This window comes from Camelus dromedarius, chromosome 2 (assembly GCF_036321535.1).
Source record: "Camelus dromedarius isolate mCamDro1 chromosome 2, mCamDro1.pat, whole genome shotgun sequence".
Lineage (NCBI taxonomy): Eukaryota > Metazoa > Chordata > Mammalia > Artiodactyla > Camelidae > Camelus > Camelus dromedarius.
Window position 1 is genome coordinate 117,162,777 of NC_087437.1, and position 11,239 is coordinate 117,174,015.

Sequence of the window (11,239 nt, forward strand, 5' to 3'; positions counted from 1 at the left end):
TCTGCAGTCTTGCACCCATCAAACAGTTTTCACTGCTGGCCACCCTGTTTCACCTTCCTTGCCACAAATAGGCCGGGCAGCCCTGCTTGGGGCCTCATCACCTGCTATTCCCTCGGCCTGAGCTGCTTCCTGGGTTGCTTCAGACCAGTGCAGCTCTCTTCCTCGACTCCTTAGGGTCTTTGCAGAAATGTCACCTCATTGATGCCTTTCCTGACCTTTCAGTTTGGGACTGCAACTCGCCATCTCCAGTTCTCTGCTTTATGTTCTCCATAGCATCTATTGACTAAATAGCTGTATTGAATATGAAGTTGTACATTCATTGTGTATCTAAAGGAGGATGCACAAGAACGTGTCCCCAGGGGTTGCCTCTGGGGAGAACAATTGGAGTAGGATAAGATGAAAATTTCTCCTTTTGTCTCTTTTTTTCCCCTCTCCTATCTGCATTAAAAAAAAAAAAAAATTAACATCAGAGTCCCTGAGTTTGTGTCACAAACATGTCCTGAGCACCTGTCATGTGCCGGATGTTGTGATAAGTCCTGGGATAGAGAGACTGCAGACAGAACACTATCCCATGGGCTTGGGAGGGTAATTTAGTGGAGAGATCAAGTACACAAATTGGCCTGGCCTAATAGGGGAAAGGGGAAGCCACAGGCAGGGAAATAGCCCATTCTCAGGCATGCAGACTTTGTGGAACCTGATGGCCCTCCAGGGCCTTCAGAGTGGCAGGGATGGACACGTGGACAGTGGACAGAGAAGATTAGAGAAAAGAGGCAGAAAAAAGAAGGCCGGCCTGCAGAAAGCATTTGATGTCAAGCTAAGGAGTTTGGCCATTACCCAAGGAGTGGGAGACATTGCAGGGTATTAAATCAAAGGAATGATGTGCTGAGATCTGAACTTTCTTCATAAAGATCTCTCTCTCATGAGAACTGGAGATGCACTAGGTCAAAGGTGATGAATTGGTGGCCTACAGGTGTTTGTTTTGGTCAAGTTTCTTTTTAATTAAAAAAATTTCCCCCTTAACAAAGGCACTGGGGATTGAACCCAGGACCTCCTGCATGCCAAGCATGTGCTCTACCACTGACCTATATCCCCCCCACCCACCAAGGCTTTTTAAAAGTTGTCATCACAAGCACGTGGAGCAATTGGAACACAGTAGGAAAACTGTTTGTTAGTATCTTTTAAATCTAAACAGATCCTGTGACTCAGTAACTCCACTCTAGAAACATACCCAACAAAAATGCTTCCATCTGCTCACCGGGTGACATGAAGGAGAATATTCATAGCTGACTGATTTCTGGAGGCCCAGACTGGCAGCAACCTAAATGCCCACCCACAGGAGAACAGATGAATAAATGGAAGACTATCAAAAATGAGAAACAGCTGTTCGCAGCTCCGCACAGGATGTGAGTGAATCTCACTAGCACAGTGTTGAGAGAACGATGCCGGACCGCAATACCGGGTGATCCTATTCATACGCTGTTCAAAGGCAGGTAGAATGAACCCACTCTGTCAACAGTCAGGGTAGTAGTGGGGGTGGGTAGGTAGCTAGAGACGGAAGAGAGCAGTAGAGGACTTTAGGGGGCTGGCCGTCTATTTCTTGATCTGACTGTTGCTCGCACTGTTGTGTTCACTGTGTGAATATTAATTGAGCTGTGCACTTATGTATACACTTCTGGATGTATATCAGCAGTAAAGTTTTAAAGTTTCACTTTTTGGCAACATATCAACATCAGATGATTTCACACACACATTCAGCTCTTCACCTTCTCCTGGTCTCCTTTGTGTGTGCATTCCACAGGCTGCCCTTGACCTGGTAACTTGTAATGAGGCATCCTTTCTCCAGGGTGCCAGGGTGCCAGGGTGCCGGCCCTGCTGAGTTCTCTCACCTGTATCCTCTGCCTAGCCTCTGAAAGCATTTTAGTTTGAGATGCCTGTATATGAGCGTGGGTAATGAGAGATGCCACCTTTCCATTTATTTTTGGAACAGATTTATGTGGTTCTGAATTCCAAAAGTACAGAATGATTTCCAGAGAAGTCTCTGTTCCACTTCTGTCCCTCCAGATACCCAGCTCTCTCAAGGAGAAACCAGTGCTGCTGCTTCTTGTGTATCTTTCCAGAAATCTCTTATGCTCATATAAGCAAATGTGTGTATGTATGTTCTTTCTTTCTTTCTATCTTTCCCCCTTATTTTTTGCGCTCTTGGATTTTTCACTTAATGGAGTTTGTTTCCTGTTAGTACTTAAGGTTCCTCCTCCTTTTTATTGCTGCATTGTAGCTCACCATGTAGATGAACCAAATGCTTTAAAACCAATTCTCTATTGATCGAACTTTTCAAATTGCGTCCAGTCTTTTGTTCCCACAAAGGATGCTGCCACGAATAACCACGCACGTGCATGTTATGTGGCACATTGTATAAAATAACAAAATGTCCTTGCAGACCCCAGTAGTGACTTCAGTTATTTTTATTATAAAGTTCACTTACATCTCTGAACACTTAAAGTAAGGTTAAAATGTTTAACGCTTAGAGGTTTTAAACAACTCTAGAGCTAAAATTAACTTTGAATCCAGAAATCTCTGCAAAACCAATAAAATTTAAACCAACAACATTAACATGAGGAATGGATTTTGCTAAAAGCAAATGGCTACACGATATGGTGCACAGCGCATGTGATCCCTGTGGAGATAGTTCTGGCCCTTTATGTGTATAAAGCCATCATCCATTCAGCCCTCTGTGGTGTGACTTCGGTTTCATATGATAAAGATACACTATAAATTAAATCATCTCTATGCTTTTATAATTACCTGTAAAACTGGAAAGCTGGTCCTGCTTGGTGCCAAACCTAAACACACAGCCAACACAGTCACAAAAACATAGGCAGTGCTTGGCTAAAGGTGGGACTCTGCTGGGTGATCCGGAATGTTGAATGATCACAGGAATGCACAAAATTTAAAAAATTCCCCAAGAACCCACAGGATCCTTGTGTATATTCATTCACGGAAGTATCCTCACCACCACTCCCCCCTGGGGCCCACGTGCCCCCCCTTTGGAAAAGCATGCATTGATTCAGGCTGGTTGACTGGGAAAGAGGTGCTTCTAGAAGGAATTCTAGAGAGAAGAGTTTCAAGCGTAACGTGGGGGAGGGCTGGTGGTGATAGACAAGGTTCTGAGGGAAATCGAGGCGGTGGAATCAGCAATAGGCCACAGGCTGCCTGCCTTTGCCTCCCCGGTACCAGGTGCCGCCCTAGACGCTGGGGATACGGTGGTGAGCGTGGGGATTCAGCTGCCTGGCCTCCTGGGGCTCTCGTTCTGGTGGGAGCACAATAAAGAAGGCCACAAGGGTCTTTCACGTGGTGACAGTGCCTTGAGGGAAAAGTGTCACAACATGGAGGATGCTGGAGGCACCCTGATGGGGCTGCCATGGGCGATATAGTCAGGGCGGGTCTCTGAGAAGAGATGTGAAGGCTAAGGTGAGCTGGGCAGGATTCTTAAGGGGATTGGGTGTGAGGGAGAGGAGAGAGACTTCCGTCTAGGAGCAACAAAACCCCAAATCAGCATAAACAGTAGGAAAATGGATTATCTCCCATCATGGACTGTCCCCGATCGGGGGATTCGGCGGCTCGGCGTGTTAGCACAGTCTCAGCTTCTTTCCTGTCTTTTGTTGTGCCTCCTTCTTAGTCGGCTTCATCCTCAGTCTGGAATTGCAATTTCAGAGTCACATCCACATTTATAGCATCCAGGAAGGAACTGTCTCTTTTCCCAGAAGTCCTCGGTTGACAGCCTTTACTTATTGGTCAGAATTGGGTCACATGCCAGGGGGATGGGAGGCCCTCAGACCAAATCAGGCCCACCCCTGGAGTTGGGAGGAGGGCCAGGTGTGGAGGGAGTGTGTGCCTGGACAAAGTAAGGGCTCTGTGAGGAAGGACAAAGAAGGAAAGGGGCTGATAATCATCTACGTTCAGTAGGCTGTGTGGGTCAGGAGCCATTCACCAGGTTAGGGACATGGGTGTGAGGGGAAGCCAGTGGGTTTGGTGCTGACAGACTGAGTCTTGGGTGTTTGGGGAACATCCCAGGCAGTTGGGTCTACAGGCCTGGAGCTTTGGGAAAGGACATGGATGAAAGGAGAGACGTGCTGTAAGGGTTGAAACCACAGGCATATGGATCATCAAATAGGGATTGGAAAGTGTCTGCTACACTGACGACTAAGGGTGTCCCCACCTGTACTGATGGAGCGATTTCATTGTGTGGTAGGGAGGAAACCAGACTCAAGTTAGAGAGTAGAAGGGAAGGGAAGAAGTGGAAACGGCCCTAGACCCCACTGTGCTGTGCTGTGCTGTGTCCCAGGAAGCCCAGTCTCTGGGTCAGTTTGTCCACGTGGTAAATACGGAAGATCAACTGGGGCAGGTGTGCAGTGAGCCTGTGAGCAAGGAAAGGTACGAAGTGAGATGATGGTCAGAACACTTGAATGCCTGCTGTTCACTGTGCTGCTGGGTATCTTAGCTGCTGCAAGGACGACATGCAAGGGATGCAGATGAGAGCAAAGGTACAGGCCCTGATCCAGGAGCTCTCGAGGACGACAAGGCTGACGAGTTGGCCAGAAATGTCTGAACACGAAGAAAGAGCCCGAAGATGACCAATAGTCATAGAACTTACCATATCGTGTAGATTTCTAGCCTGCTTGCAAACTTCATGGATACATGACTATACAAATAATTGTTATTAGATAAGGTCATTGGAATTACTATTGTTACACGCTTTCCCTTCCAGCAGTCCATAGTACTGATTGTTATTTTAGAAAGAGCACTAAGCCAGCTGGAAGTTGGTCATATTATTCTTTCCTGCTCACAGTGAGGTTTGGCTTCCCAATTATGGAAAGGAAATGCCTTAATTTGCTGCTATAAAAAAATGCCATAGATTGGGTGGCTTATAAACAACAGAAATTTATTTCTCACCATTCTGGAGGCTGGAAAGTCCAAGATCAAGGCACTGGCAGATTCAGTGTCTGGTGAGAACCCACTTCCTGGCTCATAGACTGCTGTCTTCTAGCTGTGTCCTCACCAGGCAGTGGAGGGAAGGCAGCTCTCTAGGGTCCTTTATATAAGGACACTAATCCCGTTCAGGAGGGCTCCACTCCCGTGACCTAATCACCTCCCAAGTCCCCACCTCCAAAACCATCACGTTGGCGGTTAGGTTTCAACTTTTGAATTTGGGGGAAAGACAAACATTCAGTCTATAGCAGGAATGCTCCCTGCCTCTATTCCAAATCCCTCAGCTTCTGTGACTTCAAAAGAGAACCACTCCCTCAAATGGGCAACCACTTCATGATATTTAAGGCTTGAGCGGAAACAGTCTACCGCATTGTTAAGGGGCACTTCTTCTCCCTGATTCTTGAAATCATATGTGAGTTCAAGGTTTCCCTGGCTTGTGTGAGCTCTCAAAGTGTAGGCAGTGGTATAGACGTGTTCAGCTGACATGGTTTGAGGGAGGCCCCATTCACAAAGCTACAGGAGGAAGCTGTCTCAGGTTTGGTGAGATGTTGCGCCACGTCTGTGGTGTAGAGTGTTGGCCGGAATAACAATTAAAAACAGGAAAAAAATGTTTACTTAATGCTCCTTTTACATTTTTCAAATAAAAAAGAAAGATTTCTTTCTGAATCCTTTCTCAGATTGTAACTGATGCTTTGTAATTGATGAAGTGTGCCCTTTGGTGTAATTTTCATTAAGGAAAAAATGGGAAGAGAGGGATCATAAGGTGACATTTCATTACAGTTAAGTGACTCAGAAATCATATGAGAGAGAGAGAAATCATAGAATGCGATTCCCATCTGAATGACTTCTTTTCCTTGCCAGGCAGAGAAACCAGATACAGGCTGGTCAGCGAGTCTTGGGTATTTTTCCTGCTTATTGAGCCTGAGTGTAATTAAGTTGTCTTGTGACTTACGGTCTACATGGTCACGTCGTTTGGCATCACCTTCCTGCTGCTAGCACTGATCATATTTGCACGTCGTAAAGTGCTCTTTGCTCCTTTCAGTGGTACTGGGCTGTGTAATCAGCTCAGCCTACCACTCTGTATGAAATACCATAAATTTAGGTTTGATCTAAAAAGAGCTTTCTCATCACCAAAAGGTGCCTGTCCTGTAAGCTGGGCCAGCAATGTTATTCTCGCCATCAACAGCCCTAAGTGGGGTGAGAGACTGAGACTTGTAGATGAGTCGAATTTACTTGTATGCCTGTCTTGCACACCCTTCTGGTCTTGATGAAAGTTGATGTGGAGAGTTTCACCTTTCTCATCTCTCACCGAACCTAAGGGAACAGAGAACTGCCTCTTCTGGTGTAGTGCTGGTGAGTTCACGGTTGTGGGGGGAGGCAGGGGGGTCAGAAGGCTGTATTTTTCTCTTTTTGTTCTGAAAATTTCTAACACAGACCCATTAATCAATCCAGTGGCGTGAAATAAAAAGAATGTAATCGAGGAAGTCCCTCGTTAGTCCTTTCATGCTCCAACCCCACTTTAGATCAGATCCCTCTTATTGAGTAGCATCCTGTTGTATATTTTTGAAAAAAAAGTTTTAAAAGGTGCACATACCATTATTATTTCATCCATAACCCTCTTTTATTTTATATTATTTACTAACAATCTAATGAGTGCCCATAAACCTGTCATCCAACCTTGGAACAAGGACATAGGCAGCTACTTAGGTAAACCTTTGTGTCCCTCCTGAAAACTCTGTATCCTGGCCGTTACAGTGCTTACAGGTATTTGCTTAGTTAGGCCCCAGGGGAACAGACTGGGACTTTTGGTTCCTCACCAAATTGCAGCCAGCAGTTAGTAAAGTGTCTGAGATACAGAAGCCTTTAATACCTACAATTTTTTAAAATTAAAAAAATTTTTTCCTTTTTTCTTTTTTAATTTTAGGGGGAGGTAATTAGGTTTTTATTTATTCATTTATTTTAATGGAGGTACTGGGGACTGAACCAGTGCTAGGGACACTCTCTACCACTGAGCTGTACCCTCCCCCCAGATTTTTTAAACTGTGGTTTAAAAAAAAATCACATAAAACTCACCTGCTTTAAGTGTAAAACTCAACGATTCTTAGTAAATCTGTGTAGTTGTGCAATTATCACCACAAGTTTTAGAACATGTAAATCACCTGGCAAAAATCTCTCCTGTCCATTCTCAGCCAATCTTGATCACAGCCTCAGCCCCAGGCAGTTCAACTTTCTCTGTTATTATAGTTTAAAATCTTCTGCTCCTCAAAAGACATGTTTATAAAAAAATTTATTTTTTATTGAAGTGTAGTTGATTCACAATGTCAGTTTCAGGTGTACAGCAAAGTGTTGCAGTTATACATACACATACATATGTATATACACACATATATATACATGTTTTCAGATTCTTTTCCGTTAGAGCTATTACAAGAAATTAAATATAGTTCCCTGTGCTATACAGTAAGTCCTTCTATTGATTTGTTGACCTGTTTTATATATAGTAGTGTATATATGTTAATCCCAACTCCTAATTTCTCTCCCCCTTTCCCTTTTGGTAACCATAGTTGATTTCTATGCCCATGAGTCTATTTCTGGTTTGTAAATAAAATTTGTATCTCAAAAGATACTTTTAAGAGAATGAAAATAAAAGCCACAGACTGGGAGAAAATATTTGTAAAGGATATACCAGATAAAGGGCTTGTATCCAGAATGAACTGAAAACTCTGTACTAAAATAAGAAAATAAACTCTGTAAAAAAGGGGGCAAAAGAGTTGAATAGATCCTTCATCCAGGAAGATGTAAGAATGACAAATCAGCACATGAAAACCTGCTCAATATCAGCAGTCATTAAAGAAATACAAATACAACAAAAACAAACAAACCCCAAAAAACTACAATAAGATACCACTACCCACAGATTAGAATGACAGATTTAGAAGATTGCTCATGCCAAGTATTGGCGAGGATGTAGAGGAAATGGACTCAAATCTTTCCAAAATGTCAATGTAATAAAAGATGAAACAAGGCTATGGAAATGTTCCAGATTAAAGGAGGCCAAAGAGACATGTTAATTAAATGTAACGGCTGACCCTGGTCTAGATCTTGTACTGGAGGGAAAATGTTACAAAGGACATTATTCAGTCAACTGACAAAACTGGAACATAAATGGCAAATTAGATAAAAGTATTGGATCGATGTTAACTTCACTGAAGCTGATAAATGTACTGTGATTATACAAGGGAATATTCTCAGTGACATACTGAAAAAGATAAAGCACATGATAAAGCAAATCAGCTAAAATGTTAAGGTTAAAGTAGGTGAGTATGGGCGTGGCTGGGTGTATATGCTCGGTGGTGGGGCGCATGCTTAGCATGCATGAGGTCCTGGGTTCAATCCCCAGTACCTCCAAATAAAAAAGTAGGTTAATGTAAAAAAAGGGTATTGGGTGTTCTTATACTATTTTTATTTTTTGCAAATCTTCTCGGGTTGGAATTGTTTTAAAAATTTTTTTTAAAAAGAAAGAGCTAATGACAGTTTTATTTACAGACAAATTTCTGGACATAGCACAAAACCTGTGAAAATTTGAGGTCGAAATGAAGTTTATTGCACTAATAACAAGAAGATTAATTTTTAACCTACTGAAATTTGCCTATTCAGAAGGGCAAATTAGCAAAACAAAGAGACTGAAATAAAAACATTTTAAAGGTTATTTGGTTCTAGCGATATTTTTCTAAAATTGACATGAAATTCACATAACATGCAATTAACCATTTTAAAGCACACAATCCAGTGGCATTTGTACATTCACAATGTTGTTCCATCATCGACTAGCAATAGGAATCTTGTTGCCTTTAAAGACAATTTACCATTTGCATTTCAAACTTTTGCATAAATGCTTTTTTTAAAAACAAGTAGAACAAGTTTAACAAGTTAAGAAAAACAGCAAAATAGCTCAAATTACAATCTGTTATATTTTCTTTCTGATTAGCTTCCCCCAACACACACACACACACACACACACACACACACACACACACACACACACACACACACGAATGTTTGAATATTGAGCTACACTGAAAAGCAATTTTCTAAGAGATCCTCATAACTTCACTCATCGTTAGCTATCTTAGACCCTAAAACAGGCTGCTAACATGTAGACAAGTCCAGGCCTCTGACAGCCACTGGGCAATACGACTGCTACAAAATTTGTTTTTAGTTTGTACTAAGTTACTGAGACAAACACCACAGATTTTACTTAATTTACTCTGAATATTGATGTACCCCTAGTTCCTGGTGGAAAGACTTGTCAGTTTGCTCTCTAAGCCAGCCCTGTATGTGATCATCATCATCATTTTCATTTAGTAAAACCAAGTGGGCAAAGCTCAGAGTAGGTACATTCAGTTCCCGCTGACGTGTTTCTTCTCTTTATGCCCTGTTTTCCCTGGTTTGGGAATAGTTGAGGCGATCTCGTTTTCACCTTGCATCTCAGTGTTGCCTCCTGGGTGTGCCTGTCTTGAGAAGAATCTGCCTCGTGTGGGCAGCCGTCAGTCACTGACCCTGCCCTTCAATTCTCGGCGCGTCTCTGGTCCCTGCTGACATTCCTGAGTCTCTGACCGAGACTTGGTTTTTGTTAGAGAATTCATTTCTGCAGTCTCAGTCATGATTGGTTTAAAATTGACATAAAAGCCACTGATACAGAGCTTGCTAAACCCATCCCCTGAAGTCCCATGAAGAGGGATTGTTATATTCTGTCAGAGGTTCCAAGATCTGTCTGTTCTGAACAAGAAATGCTTTGACGAAAGCCCCCAGTGGTGTTTCTATTTTCTGCCAGTCTTGCTCTGGGCTGAAATCCATTTGTAACACTGTCCCAGTCTTTATCTTCCATGGGATGGATGCTTTTTCCTTTCTTTCTTTTTTTCTTTTTTAACTTGACATCTTCTCTGAGACTTGCATGGTGTTGGCAGCAGCTGTGACTTGCTAGATTCTTTTTCTTTTTTCTGCTGATATACTTGACTCAAGTCTTGAATTAAAGAGTGGGGTACTCTTATCTGCCTCTAAAAAGTGAGAGTTATGCCTCTTCTCCTAACAGACTTTCTGAAGTTCGTGTAAAGATCTACCTTCCCTTTGTGAATTACATTCCTCAGAATAAACACTGACACTCTGTTTGTGAACAGCTTTGGTTACTGAAGGTGGACCATAACCTTATTGGCTATAGTCTTTGGACTGTATTTCTCACTGTAGTATTAATTCTAGCACTATTTTTTCCAAACGTGCTACTCTAAATGGTTGTCCCTCCTTTCAGCTGAATTCACTACTACCTGATTGGTTTGTCTGACCACTCAAATCAGCATGTGGGACGTCTGGGAACTGCTTACTGATCTACCCCCAGTTCCATTTCTAGTCTTCCAAATGTTCGGAAGGATTCGTCTACTGAATTTTGCTGTTTTGAACCACCTTTAAATCTAGTCTTTGGAATGTTCTATTGCCATCGGGAATCACTGAGGCTTGGGTCCTTGTTTGCCTACCCTGAGGACTATTTGATCTTTGATGCCTATTTTTAGTATCATCTCTGCTGGCATCTGACTGTTGAATGCCTGTATGTTGATCAGGATTTCAAATCCAGTTTTTTTTTCATGATTTATGCTGATTTCCAGGTGAAATCAATACTCCTCACTGGATTTGTTCAACTCACAGATCTCAAAATTTGACTTCTATCTTGTTCATGTCAAGTGTTTAGACATGTTAACACACAAATCTCCATGATAACTTTCTTTAGGGGCTCCTCAGTCTCTGGTGTGGGCGCCAAGCTTCCTATTTCTCAGCTGAGGCTGAGCTGAGGCATGTGCCTTGACTCATCTAACAGCTGTTGTAGTGCTTCTGATTATTTCCTCAGTGGTGCCTGAAAGCTCATTGTCTCGCTCTGATACTTCAACACCAAGTTCATGAATAAACTGGGTTCTTCTGTGTGAAGCTGCTCTTGCTATCATCTTGGTTCTTTTTCACAATGATTATGGTCTTAAAGTATTCAGAATAATGGTTTCCCCTGCACCCTCCCCGACCAAATTGTCCACATTCTATTCTCCAGAACCTATGAATATGTTACTTTATGTGGCAAAGGGACTTTGTAGATGTGATTAAGCTAAATATTTTTAAATGGGGAGATTATCCTAGCTTATCCATATGGATCCAGTGTAACCGTAAGGAGTCTTATAGAGTGAAAGAGAGACACAGGAGGGTCAGAGAAGATGTG